The sequence below is a fragment of the Macaca fascicularis genome, chromosome 12 (genome assembly GCF_037993035.2).
Source record: "Macaca fascicularis isolate 582-1 chromosome 12, T2T-MFA8v1.1".
Classification (NCBI taxonomy): domain Eukaryota; kingdom Metazoa; phylum Chordata; class Mammalia; order Primates; family Cercopithecidae; genus Macaca; species Macaca fascicularis.
The window spans coordinates 35289035-35308664 of record NC_088386.1 but is presented as its reverse complement, the minus strand read 5'-3'; the positions used below and the strand labels follow the sequence as shown (position 1 = coordinate 35308664).

At 35.4% G+C, this 19630-nt stretch overlaps 1 long non-coding RNA gene across 1 annotated transcript; it reads right to left on the bottom strand.

Annotated features, from left to right (window-relative positions):
* Nucleotides 1-597: 597 nt before the first annotated feature.
* LOC123567893 (uncharacterized) lies at nucleotides 598-19048 on the bottom strand. The gene is made up of 4 exons (XR_006691021.3): nucleotides 18883-19048; nucleotides 6644-6773; nucleotides 4141-4215; nucleotides 598-1906 (listed from the first exon to the last, which is right to left on the bottom strand). It is a non-coding gene; the product is annotated as an uncharacterized lncRNA (long non-coding RNA).
* Between the last annotated feature and the right edge of the window lie 582 nt (nucleotides 19049-19630).

Sequence of the window (19630 nt, the reverse complement as noted above, 5' to 3'; positions counted from 1 at the left end):
CAAAATTAAGATATTTTTGCTTCACTCAGTTAAGTCCATTGCTCCTTCTACTATCATTTCTACAATGCTGCACTCCTCCTTGTATCTACCTGTGCAACATGACCACAGGGATTTTTAAGATTTAACTAAGGAATGTTGTATTGAGAACACTGTGCTTGAGTTGAGTGTAGGAAGCAGCTGTCCAAGAGTAGACTTGGCTTCCAGGACTATGCCCACCTTTTACATTGAAGACCACACCCCTCCCAGCACCAAGACCCAAAAGTGCAGGCTGGAAGTCACTTTGCCCATGGTAGTAGATACCCTCAGGAATAAGCAAAAAGTACAGATGAAATAAGGTCTGAAATGTATGAAACCATAAGCTGCTTTATAAAACATTTTTTGTATCATCAAATGTACATACATTAAAGCAAAGGATTGGATTTTTAACAATGTCAACTAAAAGTATAAATTCTGTGAAAAATATAGACAATATGTAATTTTAAATGCACAAAGCATTATTTTAATTTTTTATAGGAAATCTCAGACAATAGAACTTATTACAATTTGTCAAGGTAAACTGAGGCTGGAGCCAAACCGGGAACGAAGACACAAGGCAAATGGCAGTGAGAATAGCCTTTATTAGGACTTGCAGGCGAGGTTCCGCGGTCCAAAGATGCGGGCCGAGGAAGTTGCACTGAGGGAGGAGGGTAGGGGCTTTTTATAGCCCGAGAGGTAGGGAAGCTGGTTGTACAAACAGGGCCTGGGGGATCTTGAAACTACCAGGGCAGAAGTCGAGTAAGGGTCATGAGGAAGGGGTCTTTGGAAACTGTTAACCGAAACTGCCGTTTATGAACTTGTGGAATGCAGGTGAGCTGCAGGTGATGGGGGAGTATGGTTGCCCAGCCCGAACCTCTGACGTATGCAAGTCTGCCGGTGTGTTCAAAGAAGAAGGGAAGTCTTGAACAAAGGACCTGCTATGCCAGGTGGCGCCGCCATGTCGAGTCTAGATCCCTGCCTAACACAATTTATGAGTTTGTGGGCCAAAACCTATTGTAGTACTATAAGCACAAAGTGTGTCTGTATGAGAAGCTCATGAATCCCAGCTATCAATAATAATAATAAAATTCAATCAACTATGCAAGAAGAAAGGCTGAACTATACTTATATTCTCTTTAGGAAAAAAGCATATTAAAATAATAGTTTTATCTAGAGGCAACCAAAGACGCACAATTTAAAAATGCAGAAGAAATGTTTCACAAGTGTATTAGGTACACATAATAAAAATTACTATTTTCTGTATTTCACAGAAATCACAGTTTTAAAAATTTGTATTTCATTATATTTATTTTTCCACTTTAAATAAATGTTTATGTTTGTATTTAATTTTTCTACTTTAAAAAAAAAAAATAGAATCCCATACTTATTTAAGGGTGAGTTCTGACAATATCTAGATCTACAAGTATTCAATGCATGTGGTGCTGGGGGCTATTTATTATTTGTTAATAAACTTTAGAACACACACCCACACACATCCACCAAAAACAAACTAGGTTAGAATAACGATTATATTGTCCGGTATGAATGTTACTGCCCAGGGGGCTCACAGAGCCCACTGCCTAGATAGAGTCGATTTATCAAGACAGGGAAATTGCAATAGAGAAAGAGTAATTCAAGCAGAGTCAGCTGTACAGGAGACTGGAGGTTCATTATTACACAAATCAGTCTCCCCAGAAATTTGGGGATCAGAGAGTTTAAGGATAATTTGGTGGGTAGCGGGTCAGGGAATCAGGAGTGCTGATTGTTGGCCTGGGGATGAAATCATAGGGCAACACAGCTGTTCTCTTTTGCTGAGTGAGCTCCTGAGTGGGGCCACAGAACTGGTTGGCAGGTCCAAGTGGAGCCATCCGATTGTTAGAAATGCAAAAACCTGAAAAGACATTCACAATAATGATGTTACTTCAAGAGTAATCGGGGAAGTTGCAAATCTTATGATCTCTGGAATAATGGCTGGTAATATTTAGAATTCCATCCCCTCTTGACTTGGTGGTTGGTGGTCTTTCAATTGTTTTACAAGAACAGTTTGGCCTTTGGGGAAGGGCTATTACTTAAACTATACACTAAATTATTTCTCATAGCTAGTTTGGCCTATATCCAGGAATGAATAAGGACAGTTTAGAGGTGAGAAGAACGATAGTGTCAATTAGGTCTGATATCCTTCACCATCATAATTTTCTGTTATAATTTTTGCAAAGCAGTTTCATGAACATCTAACTAAGCTATCAAAAGATTATCTGAATAAAAATACTTCTGTATTTTATTTCACTTAAAAATATTAATAGGGAGTGTCCATTCTAAGATACAGTTGAGTGACAATTGACCTGTCTTTAATATTGTACACTACAGAGTCAGAGCAAAACATAATTTAGATTCACTAAAGGTAAGTGATTCTTACACATACCTTCTGTATCTGTCTACCACACACATGTGGCCACTGAGGATAAAATACTATGCTGGGGTAGAGGGGCTAGAAGTAAAATGAAAAGGGAACCCAGAAGTTTAAAAACACAATCTTATCTTCCATTTTGACATTACCAATCTCATATCAGTAATGAAATCTAGAATTTTTAATCTAAAAACTAAACCTCATTAAGTATTTTTATCATTGATTTCTATTTCTCAAGTATCTTTCACATTGTTCTAAGCAGTTAGCCAAAAGTTAGAAATATTCTATTTTTCTCATAAGTGGACTTAGAGGTCATTAGATCTTGTGGGAAAATGTGAGTTCTTAAAAACTACTGCTGTAGGAAGCCAAGGAAATGCGATTGAAAGTCAGCATCAAAGAACAAAGTTGCCTTAGAGATGTAATTCAGATCATTGTGCAACCATTAGATACAATTACCCTAGACTCATTGTGACTTCTGAAGAGTTATTTTTGAAGAAGGTACTGAATCTTGAAGCAATTGGAGTAACAAGGTGCAATAGGAAGTGAAAGTATGGGCTGCTAAATACCTATTTTTAAGAACTGAGTTCTAAGACAATAATACAAATTATGTTACATTATTAAAAGTGAATAACAGTGAGTGGAGTTAAAACTATTTATTGCTCATTCCTAGCTTTCATTCATTTCTAAAGGACAGATATTTGCATAGATAAAGCTCTTAGCACTTAACATTACTTTGACTCTGATTTTTACCTGAGCTGAATTTTAAATCTGTCTTATTCACATTTGGGTTTATTTAAAGATGTACTTTAATTTTACCTAATTGCCCTATAACTTTTTTCTGAATATTTAGTGGTAGTTATAGTTTCCTGTCATTCATAAGAAGTTGTAATAACTTTCCAGTGGAAATAAACATTTGAAACCATTTTACCACTTTTTCTGGAAAATCTCAGAATTGGGTGGCAAAGCTTGAAAGTTTCTTGACATAGAAGCCACATGTACAAATGAGACTTTACCACCCTGAGGGGGAATGTAATTGCATCATATGAAACATTTTTTCCAAGCCAAAATTATGAGAATAAAAATAACACACTGGAGAAATCTGAACATATTCAGATGAGTAAGTTAATGGACAGCAAGCTTTTCAATTATAAATAATTAGATTTCTAATTGAGTTAAAATTCTAGTGATTATTATGGTAAAAAAAAATAGTACAAATTGTAATTGTCCTACCACTCAGTAGTATGGTTGGGCCCTCTGTCCCTGTTGTCAATCACATTAAAACAGGTTTTTGTTTACTCGTTTAGTTAGGATTTACAGAAAAACTATAATATGCAAAGTGTTGTTCTTAGTAACTATAATGAAGATGTGAAATATAATTTAAAGTACTACTCAAAGCAGTTTACAGTTTATTTAGGAAGATGAGGGCAATCAATTTAAGTTTTTTATACACAATTAGGAAATAATACAGAACTTAGAGATGTGAGATGAAAAAGTGTTGTAATAGAAGAGTCAATATTTGTAGGTGTCAGGGAAAACTAAAATTGTAAAAATGACTTTCACTCTGGACTTTATATAAAGAAAATTTCCTTTGAAGAGGCAGGGCTTCAACAAAGACAACTTAATAAATTGGGAATACATTAGTCAGGATTCTTTAAAGGGACAGAACTAATAGGATAGATGAATATATGAAGGGGAGTTTATTAAGAGAATTAACTCACATGATCACAAAGTGAAGTCCCACAACAGACCATCTGTAAGCTGAGGAGCCAAGAAGCCAGTCAGAGTCACAAAACCTGCAAAGTAAGGAAGCCAACAGTGCAGCATTCAGTCTGTGGCCAAAAGCCCCAGAGCCCCTGGCAAATCACTGGTGTAACACCGAGAGTCCAAAAGCTAAAGAACTTGGAGTCTGATGTTCGAGATCAAGAAGCATCCAGCATGGAAGAAAGATAGAGGCCAGAAGACTTAGCCAGTCTAGACCTTCCACATTCCTCTGACTGCTTTTGTCCTAGCTGCACTGGCAGCTGACTAGATGCTGCCCACCCAGATTGAGGGTGAGTCTGCCTCTCCCAGGCCACTGACTCAAATGTTAATCTCCTTTGGCAACACCTGCACAGACACACCCAGGAATAATACTTTGCATCCTTCAATCCAATCAAATTGACACTTAATATTAACCATCACAAGTGGGAAATTAGACAGGATTTTTCAGGACTCCTCAATCTTAGGTGCTCGCACAAACACTTCTGTATCAACCCAACAATCAATTTTTTTCATCCAAGAAGTTCTTTGGCTTTTTTTCTCTCTCTCTCTTTTTTTTCCTTTTTTCTTTCTTTCTTTTTTTTTTTTTTTGCTAAGAATATGGGAATGTCTTCAGAAACCTTGAGTTTTTTCCTGTCATCAGCTTTGAGGTAATGGCAAATGTTTTATTTTAATAGTTGTTCCCAACAACCTCACAGACTCTTTCTTCTGTGTTGAAATGCTACTCTTTAAAGCTCTAAAGTTTCTGGTTTCTCTAAGGTTCAGTGAGAATCATCCAGTACCACTTCAGCTGTGCATTATAAGCGAAGCATGCATGGTCTTTTCCTCTTAGTTCTTTGGAGAAATGAAAGCAATGCTAGGAATTTTCTTCACTTTCCTTATCTCAAAATTGGTTAGTAATTTCTTTTTTTTCTTTTTTGTTTTTTTTAGACAGAGTTTTTGCTCTTGTTGCCCAGACTGGAGTGCAATGGCATGATCTTGGCTCACCACAAACTCTGCCTCCCAGGTTCAAGCAATCTTCTGCCTCAGCCTCCCGAGTAGCTGGGATGACAGGCATGTGCTTCTACACCCAGCTAATTTTGTATTTTTAGTAGAGAAAGGGTTTCTCCATGTTAGTCAGGCTGGTCTTGAACTCCCAACCTCAGGTGATTCGCCCACCTTGGTCTCCCAAAGTGCTAGGATTATAGGCGTGAGCCACCATGCCCGGCAATAATTTCAAATACAATACCTAAATGTACGCTAATTTATTAAAATAAATAGTAAAAATATACTTCATAGTATAGTGTACATCTGTTATATATTTATATGTTGTGTTCCTATTTTATTTATGTGTGAGTGTTTTATAAAAACAGAATCATACCATGCATGGTTTTGTAAATTGTTTTCTGCTCAGTAATATATCTTTATGAAATATCTTTCTCATTACTTTTAAGATCATCTTACATTTTCTTGTTTAAATAAGTTAATATTTAGTAATCACTCTGTTTTTAAGGGCAATGTGTATTTTATTAACTAAACTTTGACTATATGCCTGACTTTATTCAAAACAATTGATAAACATTAACATATTTAATCATCATAACAACTATATACAATGTCTCTAATTTTTGGTGGTAACAAATAAATTTGCATGTAATATTTCTTGAACTGTATCTTTGCATAATTGAAACTGCCTTTGCAAAATGATGACTGAGACAGTGAAAGAGATCTAACTTAACTGACTCCATCTTGCTTCTAACCTCCAGGCTGTCCTTGTTCATTCCTGGGCATAGGCTGAACTAACTTTGGGAGAAACTTGTTTACAGTTTATAGTTTAATTAAAGATGGTGATAGCCCTTTCCCAAAGCAGACCTCCTTCTTGTCTGGCAACTAGATTGCCTTTGTAGGACTAACATTAGCCACAAGATTAGAAATTATGGTTTAGGAATCATACAGCTGGAAGCCACAAGATTCTGACCGTCCCTAAACTGCTCCTAAGATCAGTGCTTGAGATATTTTGCAGACCCTGCACTTGATGGATCAGCTGGCCCCACCCAGATCAATAAACTGGCTCATCTCATCTTGTGACCCCCACCCAGGAACTGACTCAGCACAAGAAGACAGCTTTGTCTCCCTATGATTTCATCCCTGACCATTCAGCACTCCTGGCTCACTGGCTTTCCCCAACCCACCAAGTTATCCTTAAAAACTCTGCTCCCTGAATGCTTAGGGAGACTGATTTGAGTAATAATAAAACTCCAGTCTCCTCCACAGGCGGTTCTGCGTGAATTACCCTTTCTCTATTGCAATTCTCCTGTCTTGATGAATTGGCTCTGTCTAGGCAGCAGGCAAGGTGAACCCCTCAGGCAATTACAAAATCTTCAGGAAAAAGTCTTAGGTGTTAAATTTTCAGATTAAACAGATAGGAATTTTAACATTGGTAGATATTGCCAAACTGCCCTCTGAAAATATTGCTTCACTTACCTGTACTATGAGCAGTATATGACAGTATACATTATCTCACGTTATCAACATGTACATTCTTTCTTTTTGAGTTCTCTCAAGAATCAGCAATTAGATCCTGCTGAATAGTCAGTCAGTTCAGTGAGGGAGACTGTGAACACAGAAGAGAAGTTAAAGATAACTAAGTACCAATAACAGTGTTATAGTCTCGCCAATGCCCACAATGTAGTAGTCTCTCATTGCCTCAGGCAAGTCATCTGGGTATCCTTTCTTATCTGTGCAGCTGTGGACATGTCTTAGGCAAGCCTCCTGTGCAAGTTCCCTTATCTGTGCCTACAGGCTATTCTTTTGTTGGAAATAATTCAGTTGAGGACCCACCCTAATTGCCTGTCTGGCCAGTTTCTTCGTTTCTACTCTATCAACAGGGTAGCAATATTGGAAGCACACTCCATACAAATACAAGGTCTAGATTAGTACCACAATTGGGATGTGTGAACCCCAAGTTAAGGAGCCTCTTCTTAACTTGAGAACAAATCTCTTCCTATTAGGGAGAATTTACAATACTACAAGTCTGTAGCCTATTTACTAAGCATTAATTGTATATGGATGATCTTTTTGACTCATGCCTCAGTTCTAGAAGTTGGTTTCCTGATTTGTCTTTTTTCTTGAAAATATTGCAAGTATCTCAGCATTGGTAGTGAAAAGTAAATATTGTAGATATCGCAAGAGTCCCAGCATAAGTCCCTGTCCCTCTGAAGCAAAGACTCTCTGTTACATAGATTAGTATTCCCAGATCCTTCTTCAGAATCCCAGACCCATGATCTTATCCTAACTCTTACCCGCTGTGTAGTGTCCAAGATTCATTAAACTAACTGCTGCCAGGTTCTCCTGCCACATCTTGTTATCTGCCAGACATCTACCTGAAACACTGACTTAGAAGGTCCACCTGCCTGTACAGTTTTATGTTGCCTGCTATGATGTCTTCCTGTTCTGCCTTTCTTTCAGCCTATCTTCCTACCTGTCTGAAATTCATTTATGACTGGCACCTGATTCAGCCACACAGCACCTGCCCTCCTTTTATGAATTTCCTTTTTTTTGGTGCCTAGTTCTGGCTTATTTAATTCATTTTGTTACTGACAAGCAAAAACTATTTAAAATGTCATTATAAAAACAAGTGTGAAATTATATTCTATGGGCTATAAGTTTATTGCTGTAATTGGAGGATGTAACCTATAGCAAAGTCAAACATCTGGAATAGCATCTGCAGATAAAGGGTGAACAGCTGATGTGAAACCATACCCTAAACCCAGGGACATTTGAAATATGACCCTGAATTTTTCTTCTTCTAAAAACATTCCCCAGAGTTTAGTGAGTTGGGAGCTCTATATTGTACTCTCTGTAGTAGCATGTTTTTGTTAAGGCTCTGACTGACGAATTATACTGGAGGTATGTGACAATGCAAATTCTCAAATAGACTATACAAGGTGAGGAAGAAATCAAGAGAATGTTTAGTCTGGATTGAAGAGATCCTCATCTGTCATAAGCCTGCATACAACTTAGCATGTCTTTTGCATTGAAGGAGCCTAGAAGCTGCCCTAAGATGTGAGGCAGCTTATTCAAATGTTGTTGGGCTGAATGCTGTTTTCTGCTTTATTTTCTTTTAAGCTAAATGAGCAGATATATTGAATATTGAGGATCTTTTTGCTAATTTTGAACATACGACTAAATTATATCAACTCAATTGACGTGTTGTTTGAAGCATCAGAAGAGAAAAAGTTTTGTTTTGTTTTGTTTGAGTTATGGTAAAATGTAAGATTATTTACCATTTTAACCATTTTTCAAGTGGACAATTGAGTTGAATTAAGCATATTCACATTGTTATGCAACCATCACTGCCATCCTTTTCGAGAACTTTGTCATCACTCTAAACTGAAAATTTATATCCACTAAATAACTCTCCAGGACCATCTCATACTAGGCCCAGGCAGACACTATTCTAGTTTCTTTCTCTGTGAATATGACTACCCTTCATATCTCATGTAAGTGGAATTATCCAATAATTGCCATATTTGTGTCCAGCATTTACTTAGCTAAATTTTTAAAATTATTATTATACTTTTAAGTTCTAGGGTACATGTGCACAACGTGCAGGTTTGTTACATATGTATACATGTGCCATGTTGGTGTGCTGCACCCATTAACTAGTCATTTACATTAGGTATTTCTCCTAATGCTTTCCCTCCCTCGCCACCGACCCCACGACAGGCCCCAGTGTGTGATGTTCCCCACCCTGTGTCCAAGTGTTCTCATTGTTCAATTCCCATCTATGAGTGAGAACATGCGGTGTTTGGTTTTCTGTCCTTATCATAGTTTGCTGAGAATGATGGTTTCCAGCTTCATCCACGTCCCTACAAAGGATATGAACTCATCCTTCTTTTTTATGACTGCATAGTATTTCATGGTGTATATGTGCTACATTTGCTTAATCCAGTCTATCATTGATGGACTTTTGGGTTGGTTCCAAGTCTTTGCTATTGTGAATAGTGCCGCAATAAGCATACACGCGCATGTGTCTTTATAGCAGCATGATTTATAATCCTTTGGGTATATACCCAGTAATGGGATGGCTGGGTCAAATGGTATTTCTAGTTCTGGATCCTTGAGGAATCGCCACACTGTCTTCCACAATGGTTGAACTAGTTTACAGTTCCACTAACAGTGTAAAAGTGTTCCTATTTCTCCACATCCTCTCCAGCTAAATATTTTTAAAGTTCACCTGTGTTGTGGCAAGTATCACAATTTCATTACTTTTCAAGACTAAGTAATGTAACATAGTATGCATATACCACATTTGATTTCTTTATTTGTCAATGGACACTTGGGTGGTTTCCTGTTTTTAGCTACTGTGAAAATGCTACTATGTAAATTGCTATACAAATATCTGTTTTAGTCTTTGTTTCAATTATTTTGGTTATATGCAAAGAAATCTAATCACTGGATAATAAGGTAATTACAGGTTTAATTTTTTTGTGGAACTGCCATATTGTTTTTCATAGGTGTGAAACTATTTTACATTCCCACCAGCAATGTGTAGGGTTCAAATTTTCCTACATCTTCACCAACACTTTTTTCCCTCTCTCTCTCTTCACTCCTCCAACTCCCCACTTCTCTTGCTGCCTTTCTCTTTTTATAATAACAGTCCTAATGATTGTGAACTTATACTAATTGTTGTTTTGGTTTGCATTTCCCTAATGATTAATGATATTGCACATGTTTTCATGTGCTTATTGGTTTTTGTATTTTTTCTTCATGTTATTTGTCCTTTTGTTATCTTTGTTGATGACTTGTAGGAGGGAGTTCTTTACACATTCTGAATATTAATATTTTATCAAATATATGATATGAAAATATTTTCTCTCACCCTATTAATTGATTTTCACATTCTTCATAGTATACTTTGTTTCACAATTTCTTTTAAATTTTGAAGTAAAATTTATTCATTTTTTTCTTTTGTTTCCTGTGCTTTTGACATCATATTAAAGAAGTTATTCCAAATCCAGTATCATCTATCATTTCCTCTATTTTTAAATGTTTTTTATAGTTTTAGATCCCATGTTTATGTCTTTGATCCATTTTGATTTAATGTTGGTATGTTGCATGAGGCTGTGATCCAATTTTAATCTTTTACATGTGGATATCTAGTTTTCCCACCACAATTTGTTAAAAACACTGTTCTTTCTGCATTGGGTAGTCTTAGCACCCCTTTCAAAAATCATTTCACTATGTGTACAACGTTTTATTTCTACATTCTCTATTGAACTCCACAGGTCTAAATATCTCTCTTTATACCAGTACCACATTGATTTGATTATTGTAGTGTTAGAGTATGTCTTAAAATCAGGAAGTGTGAATTCTTCAACTTTGTTCTTCCTTTTCAAGATTATTTTGACTACTCAAAGTCTTTTGAAATTCCATACATATTTTAGTATTGATTTTTTAATTTATGCAAAAAGCACCATGGAGATTTCAATAAGGATCATATTAAGTCTGAAGATTTTTAGTAGTATTGCCCTCCTAACAATAGTAGTTCATCCAATCCATTATCACAGGATGTCTTTTCTGGCTTTGGTTTCAAGATAATGCTTGTCTCACAGGATAAACAAAGTGTTTTTGTCCCTTCATTTATTAAGAAGAGTTTGCTCACTCATCGGTGGGAATTGAACAATGAGATCACTTGGACACAGGAAGGGGAACATCACACACCAAGTCTTATTGTGGGGAGGGAGAAGTGGGGAGGGAGAAGTGGGGAGGGATAGCATTATCTATGTCTCCCATTAGGAGACATACCTAATGTAAATGACAAGTTAATGGGTGCAGCACACCAACATGGCACATGTATACATATTTAACAAATCTGCATGTTGTGCACATGTACCCTTGAACCTAAAGTATAATAATAACAAATTAAAAATTAAAAAAAAGAAGAGTTTGCAAATGATGGGCATTAATTTTTCTTTAAATGTTCTGTATAATTCACCAGTGAAGTCATCAGGGCCAGGGCTTTTTTTTTTTTTTTTTTTTTTTTTTTTTTAGTTGGAAATGTTTGGAGTACCACCAGTTCAATCTCCTTACTAGTTATGTCTATTCAGATTTTCTATTTCTTTGTGAGTCAGTCTTCATAGTTTGTATATTTCCAGTTCATATTATTGAAATTAGTTCATTGGCTTACAGTTGTTCATAATACTCTCTTCTAAGTCTTATTTCTGTAAAATCAGTAACAGTGACTCTACTTTCATTTCTAATATTACCTTTATCATTTCTGAGTTTACATTTCCTCTTTGTTGCTCAATCTAGCTAAAGTTTGTTACTTTTGTTAATCTTTTTGAAAAACTAACTTTTAATTTCATTTTTGTATTTTTTTCTATTCTCTATTTTATTCATCTCCACTCTACCCTTTACTCTTTCATTTTTTCTGTTTGTTTGGGTTTAGTTTAATCTTTTTCTAGTGGTTAAGGTATAAGGTTTGGTTGTTGATTTCACATCCTTTTTTCTTTTATATTGTAAGTATTATTAGATATGAATATCCAGCTTAGCAATACTTTTTCTGTATTCCATAAGTTTTGGTATGCTGCATTTTCATTTTCATTAATCTCAAAGTATTTTCTAATTTTCCATGGGACTTCTCTTTCACCCATTGTTTGTTTAGTGTGTTTAATTCTCATATATTTTTGAATTTCTAATTTTTCTTTTGTTATTGATATCTATTTTCATTTCACAGTATAAAAAAGCCACTTTTTATGACTTTTTTAATTTACAAAGAGTTGTTTGTGTATTGACATATGATCTATTCTACAGTATGTTTCATGTGCATTTAAGAGAGGTATATATTTTGCTATTGTTAAGTGAGTGTTCTGTATATAGGTTAGGTTCTATTAGTCTACATTATTATTTGTCTTTTACTTATTTCTTGATCTCTGTCTGATCACTCTATCCATTATTGCTAGAACAGTATAGAAGTCTTCAATTATTTTTGTAGAACAGTATATTTATCCCTTTATTTTGTCAATGTTTGCTTATGAATGTTGAATGCCTGACGTTTTATGCACACATGTCTATATTTGTTATATCTTTTGGGTGTGTTGACATTTTTATCAATTATATAATGTTTCTCTTTGTCTCTTTTAACGTATATTTTATCTGATACTGTTGTAGTCTCCCCAGTTAACATAATTGCTTTTGAGTTTCTTTGTTTTTTGTATTTTAACAGTATGATTACAATGTGTCTTGATGTGGGTCTTCTTAGGTGTATCCTACTTGTAGCTCATTGTACTTCTTAGATTGGATTTGTAAATTTATGCATTTTATTAAATTTGGGAACGTTTTGGCCATTATTTGTTTGAATAATCTTTCTTCTCCTCTCTCTTCTCTTTCTGTAAATTCCTAAATGTGTATCACAGTTCACTTCTTGGTGTCTCACTATTTCCTTGAGCTTTGTTCACTTTTGTTCATTCATTTTTTTTCCCCCATTGCTCTGATTCAATCATTTCAATTGTCTTGTACTCAGTTTTGCTAATTCTTTCTTCATCTTGCTTAAATCTGTCTTTATTCCCTCTAACAAAATTTTCAACTCAGTTATTGTGTTTGTCAGCTCCAGATTTTTTTTAATATCTATCTTTTTGTTGATACTTCTTATTTCTTTATTATTATTTCCTGTTTTTCTTTAAGTTATTTGTACGTTTCTTTAACTCTTTGAACATATGAAAGATAGTTGCTTTGAGATCCAAATATATTATGTTTTATTCTTGTGTTTCCTCCTGATAGTTTCTGGAAATTCATTTTGTTTCTTGGAATGTGTTTTTCTATTTCTTTATAGACCTTGTGTTTCTTGGTTTCTGTTGTTAAAAATTGAGAGTTTGAGGGAAAAAACAAAACAAAAATAAACTACCTTTCCTAGTCTTTGTATTTTGCTTCTTTGCCAGAGAAGTCCTCTACCAATATGTTGGACATAATTTGGGCCTTGAGATAAGCCCACAGTAGAAAGCTTAAAGTCTTAGAGTTTTTCTGAGCATGTGCCTTATATGAGCCTGCTTGTCACTTTCTCAATTCTCCTACATACATACATGCTTTTGAATGATTTAATTTGCAAGAAAAGTCTTATTCCAACTTCTCCTTTGAGCTTAGATGATCTGTTTTGTGTCTTTCCTGTAATCTCTTACTCCAGGAATCTGCGAGTCTGTAGTTCCCCTGCAGCTTTCTTGATCATTGCCACCTTTTTCTCCCAACTGAGATCTGAGTCAGATGAGACAGAGACAAGTATTTCAGGCAGCCCTCAGACAGTTTAGAACATCTCAAATGAAATATAACGTGCTCCTTTTGGCTTGAGAGAGGGAATTTGAAACTGCTCCTTCAAGACCAGAACTGTGCCATGCCAAGAATTGGGTAAGAAAAGAGCAAGTAAAAATGTTGTACAATTGTCTACTGTTTCAAATTTGCCTTTTCTTGATTGAATATTTGCTAGCTCTCTATAGATCTTTGGCTGTTTTCCAGGGTCCTATAAGGATAGTTAGTCAATTTCTGTTTGTTTCTGATGTTTTCATGAATGAATGAGGACTTCGAGTTTTGTTTGCCATTTTACTAATATCAATCCTGGAAATTATTTTCAAATTAAGAATTTATTTGGAAAAAAATAGCAACTTAAAAATGGAGCAAATGTGTGAGTAGATAATTAACATCTATGGTTGATCTGATATAAGATACATAGGCCTCGAGACATACTGATTGAATTCGAATTATGAATTCCCCAATCATTTTTGTAGCTTTTTAATATCTCAGTTTCTTCATTTGGAAACATAAGAAAATAATATGTACTAAAGATCAAATGTGTTAATCTTTCACTATAAAATAAAAGGTGCCCTGGAGTCATGGCTCACACCTGTAACCCCTGAACTTTGGGAGGCCAAAGTTGCAGGATCACTTCAGGTCAGCAGTTGGAGACCACCTCTGGCAACATAGCAAGACCATGTCTCTACGAAAAATTTAAAAAATTAACCAGGCCTGGTGGTGCATGCCTGTAGTTCTAGCTACTCAGGAGGCTGAGGTGACAGGACTGCTTGAGTCTGAGAGGTTAAGGCTGTGGTAAACTGTAGTCGCACCACTTCACTCAAGACTGGGTGACAGAGTGAGACCCTGTCTCAAAAAATAAAAAGTAAAAATAAATAAATAAAAAGATAAAAGTCCTTAGAATAGTATTTATCACATATTTACCTATCAACAAATTGTTGAATATTATTGTTACTTTATATTAACTATGTGTAAATTAGCATTATAAAAAATATGTTTTTTGTATAATTGATCTCTTGATTATATTAAAATATGGGTAAAATCATTTTTTTAGATTTCTTTTTATGCATATATTAATAAATTATGTATATGTTGTTTAAATATTTAGATACTACTTTTAAAAATATTTTATAACTGCAGAATCTCATAAAATCAGATTTGTAATTAACTTGTATTTAAAAATATTATAAAGGTACTCAATTATATTTCATATTTGTTTATTCTCTTCAATAATCATTTTGATAAAAAGACAATTGAAATAATAATACTATCTACTATTAGAGGCTATTTATGTGCCAGGTATCATCCTACTTGACTTACAAATTTTTTCTCACAAAAATCATGTGATATATATACATTTTATCATTTTTGTTGTATATTTGAAGAAACTATAATTAACTAATTATCTTTTCAGAGTCCTATATTCATCAGTGAAATATTATTTTGTATTTATTTTTTATTTTAGAGACAAGGTCTTGCTCTGCTAACCAGTCTAGAGTGCAGTGGTATGATCACAGCTCATTGTAATCTCAAATTCCTGGGTTCAAATGAACCTCCAGTATCAGTCTTCCAGGTAGCTGAGACTATAGGAGTGCACCACCACACCCAGCTAATTTTGTGTGTGTGTGTGTGTGTGTGTGTGTGTGTGTGTGTGTGTGTGTGTGTTTGTAGAGATGGTGGTCTCACTACGTTGTCCAGGTTGGTCTTGAACTCCTGACTTCAAACAATCCTGCCACCTTGGCCTCCGAAAACACTGAGATTATAGAAGCAAGCCAACACAGCCAGTCCTAAAAAGATCATTTTATAGTCACATGAGTTGGCAACACTAACAAATTATTGCTAGCTTACTATAGGAACTTAATTGGTGAAAGAAAAATTAATAAGATATTTTTATTTTACCATTTTTGCATTTCCCAATTTTGCCTCACTTGTTTAACTTATAAGTCACTGTATATTTCTATCTATAAAATATTATTATATATGTTTTATCAAAATTGTGCAAATAATGTACAAGTGTTTCACTCATCTTATAATTTTACATGAATGTGCCTATAGTGTTCTTAAAAGAAAAAAGCCACACTTTTTATATTAATAAAATATTAACTTCATCAAATTATAAGGATTTTCTAAGATATAGTCCCTACTAAAATATCTTATCATTTTTTTTTTCATGACAATGGACATATCTGCCTCTCACCTTGTGAAATTGGCAAACTGGTACAAGCTGACAAGGAAGTGCCCAATTTTCACTGCTTCAGTGATGCAGAACTCATAAGAAATGTTTTGGATGCCCAATGACAAATCTAAGGATAAGGATAAAAACAGTAAAGCAGATAATGATTTCCTGAAGGGTTTGAAAACCCACCTGGGAAAAGTATACTTCAATCTTTCATTATAAAATTCATTTTTTTTTTTTCAGAAAGACAGCCTTACAGAGAAACAAGGTTCTATGTCCTTCACTTTACCTTTAGTATAAAGAAACAAGTGTGCAAACCATAGCTAACATCAGGAAATTTTATTTCTTTATTTTTTAAAGCAAGTGCCTGCCTGTTCCTAGAATAAGTGCTCATTTACTCTGCTTACCTTGCATATTCTCTGAATTACTCTATCTCTAGCACAGCATAAGTACAGTACTTCATAATAAAAAAAATCAAATAGGATTTAAATAATCATTAAGTAAAATTTAAATCATTTTGGATATATTTTTTAAAAGTGGCAGAGACTGGGCGTGGCAACTCAAGCCTGTATTCCCAGAACTTTGGGAGGCTGAGGCGGGCCGATCACGAGGTCAAGAGATCGAGACCATCCTGGCCAACATGGTGAAACATGGTCTCTACTAAAAATACAAAAATTAGCTGGGTGTGGTGGCACGCACCTGTAATTCCAGCTATTCTGGAGCCTGAGGCAGGAGAATCACTTGAACCTGGGAGGCGGAGGTTGCAGTGAGCCAAGATCGTACCACTGCACTCCAGCCTGGCGACAGAATGAGACTCCATCTCAAAAAAAAAAAAAAAAAAAAAAAGGCAGAAAAAAATGTACATTTAAAGAAAAATCTATATTAATTGTTCTAAGGTGTTAGAGAAGGCTATATTTTATAAAAGAAAAACTTAAATAAACTGTATGAAATTCCCTTAAAAATTTCACATATCCAGAAAGTACTATTTTCTCCACCCTAGCACCTTTGCCAGAAATGGCAAACATTTTCTGTAAAGGGTCAGAGAAAAAATAAATTGGTATTTGCTTGCCATTTCGTCTCTTACAGCTACTCATGAGAACAACCATCGAAAAATACATAAATGAATGAGTGCGGTTGTTTTCCAATACAATGTTACTATAATAGGTGTAGGACTGGATGTCTTCTACTGGTTGTAGTTTGTCAACCCTGCTCTCTACTACAGTTATTGAAACATAGAGAAATCTTGGATATTGAAATATATTTAAGTTTGATGGCAGTGAGAGGAATCTGGGAAATTTTTATAAATTTGACAATCTTGAAAGAGTGGTGTGCTTTTCAGTGGTGCAGTTTATTATTTCTCTCACTATATTCTATTTATTGTAATACCAGCCTTCTGAAATAATCTCTAAAATATTAATTATGTAGCTTTCCCTTATTCTAGGTCGATGTTGCTTAAATTACAATCAGGCATTAATTCAGGAGCTCTGCCTGTGCCATGCTGTTACTGGTTCCCTAGATCATCACAGAGCCTTTACGGGATCTAATAGAAAATGGTGTGACTTTCCTATGAGGAATGTTATGGGGAGAATGATAAATCCATTACTGTCAGCAAAAGCTAAAGATTGGTAGACAGCTCTGTTTGCAGCCCTCTAAATTTGATTAAAAACCAATGGGTTCATATCTAATAAACACACCCTTTCAATTCCCACATGCAATTTAGAGATAGCAGCATGAAAATGCCCATCAATGTGCTACTGCACAGTCTGGAGGGATGTAAAGACCTCATGATGGATTCCTCAGCTTCCTTGACTAATGTTTCCAACATGACTTGTTAATCTCTGCAATGATCAAGTGGCTATTAATGATAAAGCTGTGCTAACCTTTTCAAAAATTAGAAGAGCATGACTACAAGTGAAGCTACAATGGCTTCTTGGAAAGGCAGCCTTACAGGTGAAAGATCGCCCTATCCAGACAGCAGTAATGTATGCATTATTTATACAACGTGTCTGGGGTCTGCATGAAAGATGAAATCCCAGTCTGGGAAATGCCTTTCTCAGCAGGACTATTTTAGTTAAAGTGCACAGAGTAGTCTGCTGAATTTCCATAAGCTGAGTAGAAATGAAGAAAGTAGGAGTAATCATTTCTTCTTCTTTCTATGCTGAAGTCTATGTAAAAATAATACTAATAAATAATACAGGTGAAAATTAATTGACTAGTCTAACAGACATTTTGAAGATTTTATAGTGGATTAACAAAGAGTTACTTATTAGCTTCTTTCTCTGCACTTTCTTTTTGAGTTATTATTATTTATTACATATATTCTACCCCAAGGAAAGGAAACTTGTTTATTCTCAAACCCAGTTACCTTTGCTTTCTATCTTGCCATAACACTTCTTGGAGGTAAGAACACACTAATTCTGTATTGAATGGGTGAATGATAAAGAGAAAATATTTGGGAAAAAATCAAATTTATTAATATTAAACCAAAAATATTTTTGCTACATTGCTTCAAGTAGCACCTGAGGTCATTTCCTAATAAATCTGTGCAATATCGTTTAGCCATACTCAAATGTTCACCTGTCTCTGAACTCAACCGCTTCTTTTCATGATTGCATGCTGCTTTGACCATGCATGGGCCTGGAATGAATTTGACCCTATTCTACCCAATAACTCAGGATCTTCCAGTCCAGTTACAGTGGTTCATAGTGTACACTTGCACATGGATACATGGTGACCCTGTGAGTGCATAATGAATCATACTTTAATGGCTAGTTCATTGTTACTCTCTTTCTGAAGACTTTCCTGGGTTTCAACTGCTCTTTGTATTTTGTATATCTCATTTCATTTTTCAACTCATCATTTAGAGCTATAATTAATGACTTTTATATCTCTCTTAACAGTAGAAACAGAAAATTATCATCATTACCTCCACCTTAGAAAATCTGGAGTAAAATATGAACTGAAGGAGGAACCTCAGTTAGCAGTTCTTAGTAAAGACTCTTAAGTGAAACAAGTTGTATCAGATTAAAGATGGGCACAAATTCTTTGCTACTTCTCCCATCGAAAAGGGTTGAATTTCACTCCTCTTAAATTTGGCTAATTTTGTGACTTGCTTCACCAAGAGAATATAATGAAAAGTGACTTTCTGGAGTTCCTGACACCAGGTCACAAGAAGCCTTGCAGATTCTCCCTGGGGCAAAGAGATGCTTGCTTCTCAGAACACTATTACCTTTGGAATACTCACCCTTAGATTCCATGTTGTGAGGAAGCCAAGCAGTTCCTGGAGAGGGCCACATGGTGAAGAATCAAAGCCTCCAGCTGATAGTCTCAACCAGATTTCCAATCAACAGCAGCACCAACTTGCCATCTGTATCAGTCTGTTTTACACTGCTATAAAGAACTGTCTGAAACTGGATAATTTATGAAGGAAAGAGGTTTAACTGACTCGCAGTTCAGCATGGGTAGGCTCTAGTTCCCAAGAAGTTCCTCATCTCCATCTAAGGCCACCTCAGCTTAGACTTCATTGTCCATATCACTATCAGCATTTTGGTCAAAACCATTTAACCAGTCTCTAGGAAGTTCCAAACTTTCCTACATCTTCATGTCTTATTCTGAGTCCTCCAAACTGTTCCAACTTCTGCCCATTACCCAGTTCCAAAGTCTCTTCCACATTTTCAGGTATCTTTATAGCAATGCCCCACTACGTCAGTACCAATTTACTGTATTAGTCTGTTTTCACACACGATAAAGAACTTCCCAAGACTGGGTAATTTATAAAGGAAAAACGTTTAATTGACTCACAGTTCCGCGTAGCTGGGGAAGGCCTCAGGAAACTTACAATCATGGCAGAAGGCAAAGGGGGTAGCAAGGCGCCTTCTTCACAGGACAGCAGGAAGGAGAATGACTGCAGGAGAAACTATCAAACACTTATTAGAAAACACATCAGATCTTGTAAGAACTCACTTACTATCATGAAAACAGCATGGGGAACC